This window comes from Corythoichthys intestinalis, chromosome 16 (genome assembly GCF_030265065.1).
Source record: "Corythoichthys intestinalis isolate RoL2023-P3 chromosome 16, ASM3026506v1, whole genome shotgun sequence".
Classification (NCBI taxonomy): Eukaryota; Metazoa; Chordata; class Actinopteri; order Syngnathiformes; family Syngnathidae; genus Corythoichthys; species Corythoichthys intestinalis.
Genome location: NC_080410.1, coordinates 48,556,830 through 48,576,704, shown reverse-complemented (window position 1 = coordinate 48,576,704; position 19,875 = coordinate 48,556,830). Strand labels below are relative to the sequence as shown.

The window sequence follows — 19,875 nt, the reverse complement described above, 5'->3', positions numbered from 1 at the left end:
TTCAAAATATTTCTTCCTCCAGAAAATAGAGATTTTAAGCTTTCCAGTGATGTATCACACATGCATATAGGACAATTTTGAGTTTAGCCAAAGTGGGGGTCTCCGAGTGGAACTTCAAGTCACCTGAGTGTTTTCCGCCATATATATTTTTTCAGTTAATAGCATGTAGTTCCCTAGAGGTCCTCCGGTCCACCCCACGCACATTATCCTGATGTGAAGATGTTCCAGCTGGGACCTCGGATGAACCCGCGTGTGATGAGTGCAGTTACACACACACACAAGAAAGTGGCATATGGTTCATATTTGTAGTGGTTTTCTCATTCTCTTTTACATATAGCCTCATTGCATACACTTCTGGCCAAAGGTATTGGAACCCCTGTAATTCTGTCAGATAATGCTCAATTTCTCCGAGAAAATGATTGCAATTACAAATCTTTTGGTAGTAATATTTGTTTATTTTGCTTGCAATGAAAAAAAAAAACGCCAAAGAGAATGGAAAAAAAATAAATAAATCATTATCATTTTACACAAAACTCCAAAAATGGGCCGGAAAAAAGTATTGGCACCCTCAGCCTAAGACTTGGTAGCACAACCTTTTAGACAAAATAACTGCGAACAACCGCTTCCAGTATCCATCAATGAGTTTCTTACAATGCTCTGCTGGAATTTTAGACCATTGTTCTTTGGCCAACGGCTCCAGGTCTCTGAGATTTGAAGGGTGCCTTCTCCAAACTGCCATTTTTATATCTCTCAACAGGTGTTCTATAGAATTTACAACACCTGTTAGAAGTCTTCAGTGCTTTCTCTCAAAACATTTTCTAGTGCTTTTTGGGTCATTGTCCTACTGGAAGACCCATGACATCTGAGAAAGACCCAGCTTTCTCACTCTCTGCCCTACATTATGCTGCAAAATTTTTTGGTAGTCTTTGGACTTCATAATGCCATGCACACGGTCAAGCAGTCCAGTGCCCGATGCTGCAAAGCAACCCCAAAACATCAGGGAGCTCCGCCATGTTTGACTGGGGACCGTGTTCTTTTCTTTGAAGGCCTCGTTTTTTTCCCTGGAACCTCTATGTTGATGCCTTTTCCCAAAAAGCTCTAGTTTTTTCTCATCTGACCAGAGAACCTTCTTCCAAAACGTTTTTGGCTTTCTCAGGTAAGTTTTGGCAAACTCCAGCCTGGCTTTTTCTGTCTCTGGGTCAGAAGTGGGGTCTTCCTGGGTATTCTACCATAGAGTCCCGTTTCATTCAGACGCCGACAGATAGTACGGGTTGACACTGTTGTACCCTCGGACTGCGGGACAGCTTGAAATTGTTTGGATGTTAGTCGAGGTTCTTTATCCACCATCCGCGCAATATTTCGTTGAAATCTCTCGTCAATTTTTCTTTTCCGTCCACATCGAGGGAGGTTAGCCACAGTTGCATGGGCTTTACACTTTTTGATGACACTGGGCACGGTAGACACAGGAACATTCAGGACTTGTAGCCTTGAGATTGCCCGTGCTTCCTCACAACTGTGCTTCTCAAGTCCTCAGACAGTTCTTTGGTCATCTTTCTTTTCTCCATGCTCAATGTGGCACACACAAGAACAGCACTCCTGTAACGAGTCACATGACATTTTGGAGGGAAAATGACAAGCAGTACTCAATTTGGACATTTAGGCATGTACGTAGTTTCTAAGGGGTATACTCATGTTTGTTGCCAGGGGTTTAGATATTAATGGCTATATTTTGAGTTATTTTGAGGGGAAAATAAACTCTAATATATAAGCTGCACACAGACTACTTTTCATTGTGTAAAAGGGTCATTTTGTCAGTGTTGTCTCATGAAAAGATAGTTAAATATCTGCAGAAATGCGAGGGGTGTACTCACTTTTGTGATACACTGTACGTAGTGTAGCCTTGAGTGCGCCAGAGCGGGGTCAAACCATACTCTGCTAAGACAGAGGGGGTGGTGTCTTTGTGCAAAAAACTGAAAAAATTTTTATTTGAAATATTTAATACTGTGACCGTACACGAAGTAGGCCTGGCCAGGAAGGAGCTTGAGACGCCAAGGTGTCCAACCAAAAGTTCTTTAATCAGAAAAAACAGCGGGTTTCCCCCAAAAGAGAATGGCCGAAATGTGGCACAAACAGTAACAAAGCAAACAATCAACCAAAATGTCTCAAAATGGCAACTTAGGTCTGTTCTCCTCAAAACTTTCTTCCAAGTGTTTCTGTCAATCTCCTTCCGCCTCCCTCTTCGCTTCATCTGGTCGTCTTATATTGTCCTCCAGGCCAGCTGCAATTAAGTGGCTTAAGCAGCCACACCTGGAGGTGCTGTGCGGCATGCTGGGAAGTGTAGTCTTTGGGCTGGCGGCCATTTTGACTGGATTCTTCAGTTCTGGAAAGAGAATAACGGCCCTCCACTACCTGCCACCGCATGATGTCACAATATGTTAGTTTTTAAGTACATATCGAGTAGAACATATTATTTAATCAGACAATGATTTAAATAAAAGTATGTGAATTAGGGCTGTCAAAATTATCGCGTTAACGGGCGGTAATTTTTTAAATGAATCACGTTAAAATATTTGACACAATTAACGCACATGTCTCGCTCAGACAGATTTAAATGTCAGTAGAGTGAAATGCCCACTTGTTAATTGTGTTTTATGGAGTTTTGCCGCCCTCTGCTCGCGCTTGGGTGCGACTGATTTTATAGGCTTCAGCAACCATGAGCATTGTGTAAGTAATTATTGACATCAACAATGGCGGGCTACTAGTTTATTTTTTGATTGAAATTTTTACAAATTTTATTAAAACGAAAACATTAAGAGGGGTTTAATATAAAATTTCTATAACTTGTACTAACATTTATCTTTTAAGAACTACAAGTCTTTCTATCCATAGATCGCTTTAACAGAATGTTAATAATGTTAATGCCATCTTGTTGATTTATTGTTATAATAAACAAATACAGTCCTTATGTACCGTATGTTGCATGTATATATCCATCTTGTCTTATCTTTCCATTCCAACAATTTATTTTACAGAATATATACAGTATATAATTTACAGAAAAATATGGCATATTTTATAGATGGTTTGAATTGCGATTAATTACGATTAATTAATTTTTAAGCTGTAACTAACTCGATTAAAAATTTTAATCGTTTGACAGCCCTAATGTGAATGTAAAGTAAAATAATTTAAGGGTCATTCAGGGGCTCCTATGGTCCTGAGGCCCAGGACAACATACCCAGTGACCACCCCCTGTCGACGGGCTTGCATGTAACTACTGTGTATATCAATTACTGTGCGTTGAAAACACCGATTCCAATCAAAGCGACCCCTGTCAATCCCTTTAAAAATGGTAATAGACGGAGACATCTGTGCTGAAAAATATGTCCACGAAACTCAAAATGGACCCACGCAATGATTTGGACTTGACTTAAAGGGGATGTAGCGCCCTGGGAAAATTTTGATATTCCATCATTTATCCATAAACGCATGCCTTTTGTATTCATATCATGCCACTTCGTGTAATTACACACAAGAAAATGAGAGAAATTTGGCTCGATTGTCAAGCTAAAACGACCGGCGCCCGAGATCTGGCAGATTGTGTGCGTGACGTCACGTCAAGTGAAGAGAGTGCCACCGGCCACTAGGGGGGCAGCGCCTGTCTGCATCAATATAATTCCTTCTAGTGTGGGGAGAATTAGGGGTGTTTTGAGCTGTTTATGCTGATGCATTGTGTTCGTCCTGCACATATTCCAGGTTCCCTCATGAAGAAACACCGCTCGTTGTCAATAAAAGAGAATTCAGAGTTGGCAGTGAGGGCTGTTTCTTCAACAAGAAAAAGGCTCAGTGCTTTAATACTGAATGGCGGCGATGATGGCAGACAATTTCGTTTCTAGTTTCAGCGACGAATCCGACGTAGAAGGACGTAACGAATGTTCATCTAATGGTGACGAGGAGAGTTGCAAAGCTTTAATCGGTGTTATAGGTGACCAATTTGAGCCCAAACGAACGCCAATGCAGCGTAATGAAACGGTCATTGAGGGGAGCAATGACACTGATGAAACATCGGCAGCAGATCGTGTGAGAAACCACTGTAGACCAAATTGATGTAACTTCAATTATAATGTCCTCCAAACCATCAACGTGCCTCCTTGACCCAATCCCAACCAAACTTTTTAAAGAGACCCTGCCTCTAACTATTGACACTATCTTAAATATAATAAATACCTCATTAGTTACTGGCTACGTGCCGCAGTCCTTTAAATATGCAGTTATTAAACCGCTCTTGAAAAAACCTACTCTTGATCCTGATATTCTGGCCAATTATAGACCTATTTCTAACTTACCATTTCTCTCCAAAGTCCTTGAAAGAGTGGTAATTAAACAGCTCTGTCAGCACCTACAGGACAATAGTTTATTTGAACAGTTCCAGTCTGGCTTTCGAGCTCATCATAGCACTGAAACCGCATTAGTTAAAGTAACTAATGACTTGTTACTTGCCGCTGACGTTGGATTAGTCTCGATCCTGGTTCTGCTGGACCTGAGCGCAGCCTTTGACACAATCGACCATAATATCTTATTGCAGAGATTAGAATGTGACATAGGCATTAGAGGAGCAGCCCTCTGCTGGTTTAAATCATATTTATCTAATAGGTACCAGTTTGTCAATGTAAACCAGCAATCATCATCGTACTCTAGAGTTAGTTATGGTGTGCCGCAAGGATCTGTCCTCGGGCCCATCTTGTTTACGCTGTATATGCTTCCTCTAGGTAACATCATCAGAAAACATAGCATTAACTTTCATTGTTACGCTGACGACACACAACTGTATTTATCAATTAAACCTGAGCAGGTCAGGCAAGTAGAAAAACTAAGCGCCTGCGTCCGAGATATAAATACCTGGATGAGCACTAACTATCTTCTACTTAACCCTGAAAAGACAGAAGTCCTTATAATAGGCTCGAAAAGTGTTAGAGACTCTTTATCTGCCCAGATAGTCACTCTGGACAATGTAAGTGTAGCCTCCAGCGCCACAGTTAAAAACCTAGGAATTTTATTTGACCCTGACTTATCGTTTAAAGCACACATTAAACAAACCTGTAGAACGGCTTTCTTTCACCTGCGCAACATCGCCAAAATTAGAAATATTTTATCTAAAAGCGATGCAGAAAAATTAATTCACGCGTTCGTTACATCGAGATTGGATTACTGTAACTCCCTACTTGCAGCTTGTCCTAAAAGCTCTCTAAAAGGTCTTCAGCTAGTCCAAAACGCAGCAGCAAGACTTTTAACAGGAACCAATAGAAGAGAGCACATCACCCCTGTGCTCCAGGCCCTTCACTGGCTTCCAGTCGAGTTTAGAATTAAATTTAAAATACTCCTTCTTACATTTAAGACCATTAATGGGTTGGGGCCATCTTATCTCACCGATGCTCTGGTTCCATACCGCCCCAACAGAACACTCCGATCTCAGAATGCAGGTCTACTGGTAGTTCCCAGGGTTCATAAAAGTACTGTCGGAGCTAGAGCCTTTAGCCACCAAGCCCCTGTTTTATGGAATCAGCTTCCAGCTAGTATTAAAGAAGCCGAGACAGTTTGCACATTTAAGATTAGATTAAAAACGTTCCTATTCGACAAAGCTTATAGTTAGGCTAGTTGAAGTCGGAATAGACTCACAGTTTAAGTTGCACTAGAAGCTATAATGCTGGGGGGCAGTACAGCCGCCGAGTTCTATCTCCTTTTCTTACTCTACCTACCACTTGTCTTACTTTATTTCTATTTTCCAATGTTAATATCTAGTTGTCTAGTCTCTTCATCACTAGTCACCCGGTGTCCCCTTTCCCCCCTCCCCTCTGGGGAGGGGCTATTTTTCAGCTGCAGCCTCCTGACTGTCCGGACCCCTGGCTGGATAGACGTCCTCGCTGCTACCCCCGTCTCATCTGACTAGAGGGACCTCTTCTTGCTCCTTTACTCCACTGTATTTTTACGGACTATAATTTCGCTTGCTAATTTCCATTAGCCGTTCTGGGGTTCCTGTCTATCCGTCCTGGGAGTGGATCTCTCCTGACTGTGGTACTCCCCAAGGTTTCTCATTTTTCTCCCAATTGACTCTGGAGTTTTTGGAGTTTTTCCTTGCCGGCATGGAGGGTCTTAAGGATAGGGGATACCCAGGACTTGAACTGTATCTATTCATCTTTGTTGCTTCATTTCTAATTGTGTATCATATTGCCTCTGTAAAGTCCTTTGAGACCTCTGTTGTGATTGAGGGCTATACAAATAAAATTGAATTGAATTGAATTGAATTGAATTGAAACACCAATGATTTGTTTAGCATTTCTTTTTGTGAAGCTGATACACCGTGACTGCAAAATAAAGGAATGCATAGAATAATTATAATTTATTGCGCTATCATAGCTTTTCGCTCTGCCAACAGACACAAATATGAACGGGATCAGAGGATTTGTTCTATATATTTTACGAACGATCATTTATACATGTGTCGAGTCCTGTATCCAAAGGCGTGACATTTTTTTTTATTAATTATAAAAGAGTACTCACTCTGGCCATTTCAAGCTTGGCTGCTCCCTTCTTTGCGTAGCTTTAGCCTCCTTTAGCAGTCATCGTCTCTCTCTTGATATCTCGGGACATTTAGGTGGCTGTGCATCTATGGTCGGCACCGCATCTCCTTTGAGCAGCAATCTTTTAGCAAAACCCGATTTCTCTTGTCCATAGTTCGAGAAGCTTTCAGTTGGAAAATGCGCACCACAGAAAAGCGTGCCGGAGGCTGTGTCTAGAAAATTAGCCCTCTTTGCACGGACGAACTTTACCCATTTTCTGTGTAGTCCAGCTTTTTTTTTCGCGTTCAGGAACTCATGGATACTATATTCCGATAAACAACTATTTGTACACCACATAGCACAGCAGTTTTGAACCATTGTTGTGATGTTTTGGTCAAACAAACCCCAACGCTACTCTCTCGTCGTTAAAAAACAATGGCACCTAGCTCCGCCTCGACTTTCAATCACTTGTCGTGACGTCGCCGCCCCATTCGGCTGTTTCCGGAACACTTTCGGTAGTGTTCGTCATTTTCGATCTATTTTCGATAATTGCTCATTAATGTGATTGATTTTTTGGTTAACTTTATCAATATTTGTTATCTTGGCGCATAACGGTTCTATTGATGTCTCACACCCCCTTTGCCGAAACATCCCCTTTAAAAAGGCGAAAATAGAGCTCAAAGTGTTTGCAGTTTCCGTGAGCGCATTGTTCAATTGATTGTTGAGAGCGAGGGGGGAAAAAAAGCACAAAGAACGATCCCGGTTGGCATTTTCCAGCGGTCCCATGTGGTAGCCCTTTTGGCTTAATAGCTCCCAGAATTAGTATTCATGAAGCGGGCTCCTCTTTTTTTCCTTGCTTGTTTGCTCACTGATGTGTTCTCACCATAAATTTCAGCTCTCCCAGAGCGGTGAAAGGTTAAAGAACCTCTTGTTTTTTGGGGCCTATTTACGAGGCACGCATTTACATAGTCTATTTATAAGCAGGTTACGCATGTATGAATAAGGTCTCCGCCCATCGCTTGCATAATCTTCAGTTTATTGCAAATTGCTTTTTCTCCCAAGCTTAAACACCGATCAAGAGTGCCTGTTTTCTGTTTAACAAGTGGAGTTCTTGCAGGTTGAAATGTGGAGATTTTGTAGCCAATCCTTATCTTGTTCTACATGTGCTCTCTCAAATCGCGGGTGTGCCCAATCCAGTCCCCCCTAAAAAAAAAAACTTTGTGACAGTGTGTGGTTATGTGATCAAAAATAGCTGCTAATTACGTCATTGGATACTCTAAGTCTCTCTGCGTCACGAAAATTGTTTGCGTAAGCAATAATAAATACCTGTTGATAAAAATAGAAGTAGCGAGTAAACTTGTGTGTATCATTTTTCCAGGTACAGTAGACACATAAGGAATCCTTGTGGAACTGCTGGAACAGGTGGAACGAAACATCTGATGATGATGTGGAACATGACTGAGTAGTCAAAGAATGTCATCTCTGGTGCCCAAGGGCGTAGGTTTGGTCTTAACATTGGTAGAGACGATATATCGGCATAACCAGGGGTGAAAGTAGCTAGAATTTCTTGCCGGAACTCCCTTGGCTCCAGCGTCCCCGTGAGCTTAAGCGGCTCCGAAAATGAATGAATGAATTAATTAGTAGGTTTCATACATACTTCAATTGCTACCTTGCTTCCCCACATTGCTTCCCATGATATTTCTAATCATAGGTAGAGGGATTGTAAGGCTTTAGCCAATTAAAAAAAGGCTCCAAAGGCTGCCAAAATTCACTCTACTCATTTTACGCGGCCTTTTATCTCTCTGTATAGGTAAGACGGCGCCATTACAGATTGAGCGCGACAATGCGTGGGTGGCTCGTGCAGCGCATGCGTTAATTGCGTTAAATATTATAACGTGATACATTTTTTAAAAAATTAATTACCGCCGTTATCGGGATAAATTTGATAACCCTACCTTAAGCTTAAAGACTCTGGATAAGTGTAACATATTATGTTTGTAAGGTTAAATACAATTAGAAAATGATTTAATTAAAAAAAAAAAAAAATATATATATATATATATATATATATATATATATATATATATAAATTAGGGCTGTGAAAAGTATCGCGTTAACGGGCGTTAATTAATTTTTAAAATGAATCACGTTAAAATATTTGACGCAATTAACGCAGATGTCCCACTCAGACAGATTTAAATGACAGTACACTGAAACGCTCACTTGTTGTTATGGAGTTTTGCCGCCCTCTGCTGGCGCTTGGGTGAATGACCATCTCGCATATTGCCTCAAACAGATTACAATGAGGCCGTTTATGGACATTAAGAGTGAAGAGAATGCCACCGGTCGCTTGGGGGCAGTGCCGTTCCATACTCATGTTATTTCTTCTAAACGTGGGAGAATTAGTAGTTGTGAGACGTTTAAGCTGTATTCACAATGCAATGCAAATTGCTATTTGTGCTCCACACATATTTCGGTAAGTTTTCTTTCTTTTAGTGGCAATTATGTGTCTCTTGTTGTATTTTGGGTAAGATATGTACAGATACTGTAAGTATCATTTAGTGAAAGCACAACAAAAATAATATTCCTATCTCTCCCCAAAAAAATGATGTTCACAAAAAGAAAAGCACTTCAGTCTAAAGAAATGAGGCCGTATTCTGACACACAGTTAAACAATGCAAAATGAACTGGCATTCCATATCAAAATAGCTATGCAAAATACACGTAAAACTTTTGTCACTTTGGTCACTCTATTTTTTTTTTTTATTGTTATTTTTATTCTTCTTATTATTATATTAGCTCTACTTTTGATTGAAAATTTTACAAATTTTATTAAAACGAAAACATGAAGAGGGGTTTTAATATAAAATTACTATAACTTGTAACTATAACATTTATCGTTTAAGAACCACAAGTCTTTCTATCCGTGGATCACTTTAACAGAAAGAATGTTAATAATGCCATTTGTGGATTTATTGTTACAATAAACAAATACAGTATTGATGTACAGTATGTTGTATGTATATATCCGTTGTGTGTCTTATCTTTCCATTCCAACAATAATTTACATAAAAATATGGCATATTTTAGAGATGGTTTGAATTGCGATTAATTGCAATTAATTATGATTAATTAATTTTTAAGCTGTAATTAACTCGATTAAAATTTTTAATCGTTTGACAGCCCTAATATATATATGTATATATATATATATATATATATATATATATATTTTTTTTTAAAAAGGCATGGCCGATATTTCTTTGCCGATAACGATACTTTGAAAATGACGTGATCGGACCCGATCGATCGGCATCTCTAGTTATAAAATTTCTATAACTTGTACTAACATTTATCTTTTAAGAACTACAATTCTTTCTATCCATGGATCGCTTTAACAGAATGTTAATAATGTTAATGCCATCTTGTTGATTTATTGTTATAATAAACAAATACAGTACCTATGTACCGTATGTTGAATGTATATATCCGTCTTGTGTCTTATCTTTCCATTCCAACAATAATTTACAGAAAAATATGGCATATTTTATAGATGGTTTGAATTGCGATTAATTACGATTAATTAATTTTTAAGCTGTAATTAACTCGATTAAAATTTTTAATCGTTTGACAGCCCCAAATATAAAATTTCGGGGTATTTTTTCGGGTTTGGGCCTGCAAATCAAGTTAATTGATTGGGCCGGGTCGGGCTTTAACCCCCGCGGGCCGGGCTGGATTTTTTAGGCCTGATCTAACCCCTACTTGTCGATACAGAGAGATGCTTGGAAGAACTACGGAGAGTAAATAAATGAATAATGAATATCGGTGGAAATGGATGACGCTACACAAGCTCATTATGCTTGTTGTTAACACTTGTGTATGTAATTCTGACGTTAGTAGATTGTTCATATTGGAGATGCGTGTGTGGCAGCGTTTTTTTCAAGCATGGGGTTTTGACAGTTGCCGTCATATTTTCGGGATCAACTGAACGGTGTTCCGCCTGAAAAGTTCATCCCGGTACGCCATTCCGCCTCGTTCCGGCTCACTTTCACCCCTGGGCATAACCTGTATGTACACTTTTTGCTAGGGACCGAACATTAATAAGACCTAACAGATTATTGAACGGGGGTCAGGGCTACGTTTCTCACGAATATGAACCTTGTTAATTGAAAGGCTGAATGTTCAATGCAAAATAAATCTGTATTAACTTATATTAAAATACAGGTGTATTGGTGATACAATGTTCGATTCAAGCCTTTTTGAGAGTCAGCTAAACCAAAAGTGATATTTTCCATGTGGCAAAATGGATTTTGCCATATGGCATTTTTTCTGTCATGGATGTAAATGATCCGAGCTGGACGTAAATGGAGTTAGTGACACAATTTGCCGGATGATACTTAATGACATCTGCCATAAGCAGTCATTAATACCCATGGTAGTGTCATGTCATAATTATGACGGTTTTATTGCAGTCTTATGACGCCGCCGTCAAATAAAGTGTTACCTCTTTACCCAAATAAATCAACAAAAAAGATGCACTGGCCTGTAAGCCGCAGGATTCAAAATGAGGGGAAAAAGTAGCGGCTTATAGTACAAAAATTGCGGAAGTTGGATTCTACTCAAAATTGGTGAGACTGTTCGTGAGACAAATGAGATCGTTTCGATCGAAAGTTTTCGGTAGTTTCTTTGATAAGAGTTATCAGTAAAGTAACTTTTATCAGTAATTAAATTAGTTTTTAAAGTAATCTGTGACAACAGTGCTCACAACAAAGATAAAATGTTCAATTATCACATTTGCAGATCTACATGAGCTAATAAGCTAAAGAGATCATCATGGTTTTGCTATGTGTTAAAAACTACGCTTCAAAACAATAGCAATGACGAACTGAGATAGTCACTCCACGTTCTGTTGTAGTAATGGGAAAACGGAGGCGTTTATTTGAGGCACGTATCTATTTGTGTGACTTTGTCCTTTGCAGATGACGCAGCTAGTGACTAATCAGGGCAATTTACTTCAATTTGATTTAATTTACTCTAAGTCAACGGTCATCTGTTTACCGGCTGAAGTCACCTCAGCATCTCCTGCCAGAATCCAGTCTGATTGGTCGGGTGGAGGTCTCCATCCCACAATACGGCTCTTGTGGTGGATCTCTCCGTGGGCCGAGGTGTACCTACCTTTTGTATCTGTGTGCGTTTTTCAGCAATTGTGCCTTAAGTCTTCGAACGACTTCAAGCTGTCGCAGCAGCGGGGCCAAGGAACTTTTCTTTTGTATCGAAGCTCTCGTGCCAAGTGCGGCTACAGACGTCCCATTCGTTTGAACTTGGAGAGGCGGGCAGTGAATGAACTCATTCATTGGCAGCATTCCCAGTTCAAATGGATGGGAAGTCATTGCAGTCAATGGCGGCCAATGTAATTTTAGGGCAAAAAAAAAAAAACTCAGCATATCTTCAATGTATGTTTTTACTAGCAGTATGGCCCGGCGTTGCTCGGGTTTATGTAAGGTGAACGCAGTACAGTACAACCGAATGGCAGATAAAATATACTTTCCTTAGAGATGCAATACTGGGGCACAGCGGGGCTACGGCCAGCGAGTTTTTGTTGTTGTTTTTTTGTACTTATTTATTTGAAAGAAGTAATAAATAGTGCTTGAAACTATACATAATCGCACCAAAATACAAGTTTCTGTAAAAAAAAAAATAGTTAAGTTTGTTTCTTGGCCATCTGTATTCAAAATATACGGGATATCCCTTGTTGATAGTGAAGGAATCTGACCTTAGCTAGACTGCCGGAACCGCGCTGACGCAGCTCCAACAACCCGGGCCGGCGGGAAACCAACATCCCGGCCAAAAGGCCAAACCCCGCACGCTCACCTTAGTCTTAACTCTTTGGACTGACTCAATTTTGAAAGGGTTAAAGAAGGCTCACCGAAAACAAGCTGAAAATTTATTCGGATCAACAGCGATCAAACAGCGAAACAGACTCACAGGCATGCAAACGTTTTGAAATCAAAATGGGTCATTTTTCTGAATCACGTAGATCCGAGGAGAAAAAAATGGGGCGGGGGGCGGGGGGTTGTCTGTCAACAAACGAGTGAAACCGTTAACTTCAAAACCGTAGTCCATGCTCAAAACTACTCTAGTCCAGGGGTCCCATCTGCCGGGCCGCGGACCGGTTCCGGTGCGCATTTGCTACCGGGCCGCACAGAAATAATAATTTAATAACGACCGCATTCTGGCCGAATTAACCCTGTGCCCCTGCTTAACACACCAATATCCCTGTCTACTCTAGATATAATACTACAGGATAGATTAGAATGTTGTCATAGAAATCCATTGATTGGACCACTAGCAGTAGATCTTGTTTGTGTTTACAATATATCTATGTGCGCTTGTCCTCGATAATAACGTATTACTTAGGCCGCGGGCGCAGCACATTTGTAAATAATTAGCCCCCACACGAGCGAAGATGACTGGAAAACAGACGTCTTTGGAGATATTTTTACGGCAAAAAGGGCACCTGACGAGCCTACAACCTCGAAGACCCACGAACGGCGATGGAGTGGATTCGTGACCCGTTTGTGAATAAACCCAGTGATTCGAGCATGTCTGTGCAACAGGAGGATCAACTTGTAGATATCGCAAAAAGACGGCGAACTTAACAAACGTACATTTGAGACAACAACTCTACCGAAGTTCTGGATTAAAGTCATTCCGGAATATCCTGACATCGCACGAGAGCATTGAAAACCTTGCTGCAATTTCCAATATCCTATCTTTGTGAAGCGGGCTTCTTAATTAATGCTTAACGACAAGGCGAAGTCGTTAATGGTGAGAGCGGTGTGCAGTTTTTGTGTGCAGCTAACATGGCAGGATGTATCTGTGGAGAACTTTTCTACAAGTCCATCCATGATCAAACATAAGTTAATATTCCTTTCTTTCAAGAAAGTTTGTGTAGTGTTTACTTTGGAATCGCTGCATTTGCGCATTTTGCGGCATTGTTTAATGTTACGCGCATGCGCGGAACCACATCTTTGCAATTTTTGATGGGTTGCAAAATTTGTCAGAACATCGGTCCGTGAAAAAAAGACCCAACTAACACCGGTCCGTGGTGCAAAAAAAAGGTTGGGGACCCCTGCTGTAGTCCGATGACCTAGACCTATCACCGCCACTCTCTTCTCGTGACAACAAATGACTGACAATAGTGAGATACGGGAGTACAGCTGTTCTCTGCTTAATGCAAATGGGACATACTGTATAATTTAGATTTTGTATAATTTGCTACTTAATGCGTCTTATATGTTCTGATTTCAGGATGAGAGATTTAGACTTGGATATGTTAAATTATTATGTACTGTGCTTAATTCGAGATGTCTCTGGTTGCACTATGAAATGCACTTTTCCGCGCATGCCGTGTGTCCATGTTACTTTGTCACCTTTTTCACCCCTAAGCAGTTTGCATGCCTGGACTCAGGCGGGGAGGCAAGGTCACCCTATCACACGTCAACAAATGGTTCCCGAAAAAATGACCGCGATTAGTTAAACATTTAGTCTTTTGAAGGCTCTCGCGGGGCGGGCTCTGGGCAGGAAGAAGGGTGTGTTTAGGATTATTGTCTGTTTGTGGATTGGACAAGAGGATTCCGGAGTTACTGTTGTCTGGGCAACGAGGGTTGTGGATTTTGCCAGCTCAGCATCACAGGGCTCTTGGAGTCTTGTCAGTCGTGTTATCAGTTGGATATCGGGCGTTCTCCGGTGTTCCTTGTGTTGGGACAGAGCGTCCCGCCATTTGTTCAGGACTGTCCGGGGGAACTGATTGCGTGAGTTGCATGATGCACACGTTGGACTTCCGTGATAAGAAGGTGTCGTATCTTTATGCCCTGTATTCTGCTTGTTTTCCTTAAACTATGGTAGAAGTGCTATTTACTTTATATTGGGTGTGCTAGAGTAATACAGTCAAACACTACATACAGGAAATGATACTATTCCTTGATTGATTGTATTAAGTGTGTTAGAATAATGCAAACAGGTGCCTACGAGAAAATTACCTCTGCTCATGCTCGTCAACTTCTATGTCTCCTTCACCTCTGCTGCTCTACTTTGTCTCAACTGGTAGGTTGTGACCTAAAAGTGGTTTAGGTGGGTTACCTAGCTTACCTTTCTCATTCCTCCTTGCTGATTATCCTTGCTCCATGCAAATAACTTTCTAATATCAAATTTGCAAGTGTAATGCTGCTTGAGTTAAATAGATATAAAACATAATACACTTTGATACGTATCACAGGGACTGCAGTAACAAATAAAATGCTTGTAATATGGCTGGAAATTATGATGATCCCACATACAACATTGTTAGGTTATATCCCAAAGATAGGCAAATAATTCATAGATTGATTCTATTCATTTTGGTCATATAAACCAGTGCTTTCAACATTTTCTGAGTCACGGCATGTTTAAATATTGGAAAAAATCTTAGGCACACCACAAACCAAAAATGTTCCAAAATTACTTTGTGTACGGTATAGTAAATTATAAAATAATTTTTCAATATTTATACTTACTCAGTGTGAAACGACCCTATTTAGATAAACTGAGAAACACAGAGTTTACGCTTCTCCCAAAGATTTTTCTATTGGGTTTAGGTCTGGAGACTGGCTAGGCCTCTCCAGAACCTTGATATGCTTTTTAAAAAGCCACTCCTTGGTTATTATGGCTGTCTGCTTTGGGCCACTGTCAGGTTGGAAGACACGGTCACGACCCATTTTTAATGCTTTAACTGAGGAAAGGAGGTTGTTCCCCAAAATCTCACAATACATGTCCCTGATCATCCTCTCCTTAATACGGTGCAGTCGTTCAGTCCATGTGCAGAAAAACACCCCCAAAGCATGATGCTACCACCCTCATGCTTCACAGTAGGGATGGTGTTCTTGGGATGGTACTCATCGTTCTTCTTCCTCCAAACGATATGAGTGGAATAAGACCAAAAAGTTCCATTTTGATCTCATATGACCACATGACTTGCTCCCAGGACTCCTTTGGATCATCCCAATGGTCATTGGCAAACTTAAAACAGGTCTGGACATGTGCTGGTTTAAGCAGGGGAATCTTCCGTGCCATGCATGATTTTAAACCATGACATCTCAGTGTATTACCAACAGTAACCTTGGAAACGGTGGTCCCAGCTCCTTTCAGGTCATTGACCAGCTCCTCCTGTGTAGTTCTTGGGTGATTCCTCACCATTCTTGAGAGACAGAGCCAAAAGTGGTATTTGCCATGCGGCAAAATTGATTTTGCCATGTAGGTTTTTTTTTTTTTTTTTTTTTTTTTTTTTTTTTTAGCCATGTGGCATTTTTTGCCATGTGACAAAATTGATTTTGCCATGTGACAAAATTGATTTTGCCATGTGACAAAACTGATTTTGCCATGTGACAAAATTGATTTTGCCATGTGGCATTTTTTTTTTTTTTTTTTTTGCCATGGGGCAAAATGGTTTTTTTCATGTGGCATTTTTTGCAATGTGGCAACATTGATTTTGCCATGTGGCATTTTTTTTGCAATGTGGCAATTTTTTTTTTTGCCATGTGGCTTTTTTTTTTTTTTTTTTGCAACGTGGCAAAATTGATTTTGCCATGTGGCATTGTTTTTGCCTTGTTGCAAAATTGATTTTGCCATGTGGCATTTTTTTTCCATGTGGCAAAATGGATTTTGAGATGTGTCATTTTTTTTGCACATGGTATTATTTTTTTTTTTTGTCATGTGGCAAAATTCATTTTGAGACATGCCACATTTAAAAAAAATGCCACATACAGTAGCAAAATCCATTTTCCTACATGGCAAAAAAAAAGCCACATTGCAGAAAAAAATGCCACATGGGAAAATTCCTTTTGCCACATAGCAAAAAAATGCCACATGGCAAAATCAATTTTGCCACATAGAAAAAAATCAATTTTGCCACATAGAAAAAAATCAATTTTGCCACATGTCAAAAAAAATGCCACATGGCAAAATCCATTTTGCCACAGGGAAAATACCACTTTCCATTTTCGGCCCTGCTGCCATTCTTAGGATCAATTTGAGACCCTACGAGGTAAATCTTCCATGGAGCTCCAGTCTGAAGGAGATTGACAGTTATGGTTAGCTTATTCCATTTTCTAAAAATTTCTCCAATGATGAATCTTATATCATCAAACTGCTTGCGAATGGCCCCATACCATTTTCCAGCCTATTAGAGGTCTGCAAATCCGTCTCTGGTGTCTTTGGACAACTTTTGGGACAGTTGTTTATATGCAGCTAACCAGCACAAACAGTTCAACAAGTCACTCAAAAAGTCCACCTACACTCATTCCTTGGACTTTTTAAAGGTGACTAACAGGTTTTTGAGGCTCACAATTCTAGCTAATAGACAGGTGTTCAAATACGTATTTGGAGCAATATGATACGAATAAATTGTTAAAACCTAGTACACTGTGATTTCTGGATATTTTTTTAAACCGTCTCTCACAGTGGACAAGCACCAACGATGAAAATTTCAAATCACCCCATAGTTTCTAAGTTGGAAAACTTCGCAGGGAGTTCAAATACTTATTTTCCTCACTGTAAAGCTAGATTTCTGCTCCCGTTGAAAGAGAAAACCGACAATTAACATTGAAATTCTCCCGAATTGGTTTGCAGAGTGTGCAGTGTTTGGGACGTATGGGAGTCAAACGCCCAAAGAAGGCTAGAATTTAACACTCCCTAGAGTGCCATTATGAGATATAAATCAGCAAACTGGCAAATGAAAGTGTAATTAAGTGTGCAATTTGATGACAGCTCACTTCTTCCTAGGAGATCATGTGACAGATTTTTTTTCACACAAACACAACAACTATGTGCACATAACCAACCACAACAAATAATGACATATTGAGATGAGCACACGTGAACAGTGGGAAGTGTGTGTCTGTGCGCGTGCAAAAGGCAACAAGAGAGCCTGACAAGTGTGACCGATCCAATTGTCACAGGAAACATTTCCCACTTTTAAGCAGGTTTAGGAAAGAAACGTCATGTCATATTAGATGGGGCTTTGCAAGGGAAAGGCCCGAATAGTAAAATTCCTTTTTTTGAATGCCATTTCCTTGGTGGGCCGCACAGCCCGAACCGTTTGACCGATCGGCATTTTCGCGCGGTGTAGCAAATTTTTGAATGACCCTCAAATTTTTTTTGTTCGCCCGTAGACGCAGGTTTAAGAAGAAAAAAAAAATATTCAAAAAGCTACTCCTACAATTTTTGACCAAATCACAAAATTTAAACATAAAAAAATTCCAGGATGGTAGGGAGCATAAAAGTAGTATACTGAATTTGGCAAAACCTACGGTCCCCCCAAAATTTCCCAAAAACCTGTCCATTCATCCAATGACAACCATGTATGCCCAAATTTCCTATTCATTTTCAACAGCAGGAAAACAGATTCTTGTGATTTTTGACCACTTACAATGACAGCCAACTGGCACCCAAGTAAGTCGATGCCATTGACAGCCATGTATGTCCAAATTTCTAGGTCATTTTCACCGGCAGAAAAACCTGTGTGGTTGTCATTTTTTTTTTTTTTTTGACCAAAAACTTACCATTACTGCCCATGGACATTGACCTGGCGCCCAAGTAAGTCGATGCCATTGACAGCCATGCAACCGGACGTGTCCCCGAAGTGTCCCCAAATGAGCACAGTGACCTGATATCAACAGGACGTGTCCCCAAATCAACAGGAAGCGACATGATAGATCTAATACTACAGCAAAGTCCCATCGTAATTTCTCCAGAAATGAAAGTTTCTAGTTACATATTCACACGTTCTTTCATTCATTGATTTGCTTTCTTTCAGAGCTTTCAGCAAGGTTTGATCCAATTTCAATAGAGATGATTTATAAGCCTCCAAGCTCTTAAAGTTTTTCAAACTTTCGTGAGAATAGGCTGATTTTGTGTGGACAAGATAGTTGTACATATCAGGGTAGCTGGCAGATGTCAGGCAAATACGGCGGATACAGCGGGTCAAAAAACATCGATTTAGGCATCAAATATGGATCTGGCGAATGGATAAACTGAAGCTTTTCCACATAACGCCTTTTATGCAAAGCATCAAGTGAGTTTACGGCATCCGAAAGCACCGGATCTTCCATGAAATGCATTATAAATTGCTCGATCAATTGAGACCATTGATAATACAGACACAAAATGACGTACAAGGGGGCGGAACCATACAGCGAGCACGTGATTTTGTGACGTCGGTGGGTAGGGTCTATACATGGGTGGCGTTTCCACTCTATCTAATGAACTAATACAGAGTTAGTACCAGGCCCGGAGTGACTCATCGGGAGCTTCTGGACGATTCCCGATGGCCGGTCCGGGTTTTAGAAAAAAAAAAAAAATTACACTGTTATAATTTTTGTTTGGTATTTATTTATGACAGTGTCAGTGAGTATAACTTACATTGTTACCGCTGTCCCTGTGGGCAGTCTTAAAAAAAAAAAAAAAAAAAAAAAAAAAAAATATATATATATATATATATATATATAAATTAGGGCTGTCAAAATTATCGCGTTAACGGGCGTTAATTTTTAAAATTAATCACGTTAAAATATTTGACGCAATTAACGCAGATGTCCCGCTCAGACAGATTTAAATGACAGTACAGTGAAACGCTTACTTGTTGTTATGGAGTTTTTCCGCCCTCTGCTGGCGCTTGGGTGAATGACCATCTCGCATATTGCCTCAAAGAGATTACAATGAGGCCGCTTATGGACATTAAGAGTGAAGACAATGCCACCGGCCGCTTGGGGGCAGCGCCGTTCCATACTCATGTTATTTCTTCTAAGCGTGGGAGAATTAGTAGTTGTGAGACGTTTATGCTGTATTCACAATGCAATGCAGATTGCTATTTGTGCTCCACACATATATCGGTAAGTTTTCTCTCTCTTAGTGGCAATTATGTGTCTCTTGTTGTATATTGGATAAGATATGTACAGATATATGTTATACAGTAAAGGCGAGTGGACACAGGCGTTCTTTGGACCTCACCGTTTATTGGCAACTCCTTCACAACAAACATACAGTGGGGAGAACAAGTATTTGATACACTGCCAATGGAACCCCTTGGCAGTGTATCAAATACTTGTTCTCCTCACTGTAAGTATCGTTCAGTGAAAGCACAACAAAAATAATATTCCTATCTCTCCAAAAAAAAAATAATGTTCACAAAAAGAAAAGCACTTCAGTCTATAGTACTGAGGCCCTATTCCGACATAGTTTAACAACAATGCAAAATTAACTGGCATTCCATGTCAAAATAGCT

General features: G+C 40.1%; 1 long non-coding RNA gene across 3 annotated transcripts in view; it reads left to right on the top strand.

The window, feature by feature from the left end:
* Window positions 1–19,875, top strand: part of LOC130904668 (uncharacterized) — a 161,281-nt gene that overhangs the window by 61,898 nt on the left and 79,508 nt on the right. The gene's annotated exons all lie outside the window — the stretch shown is intronic.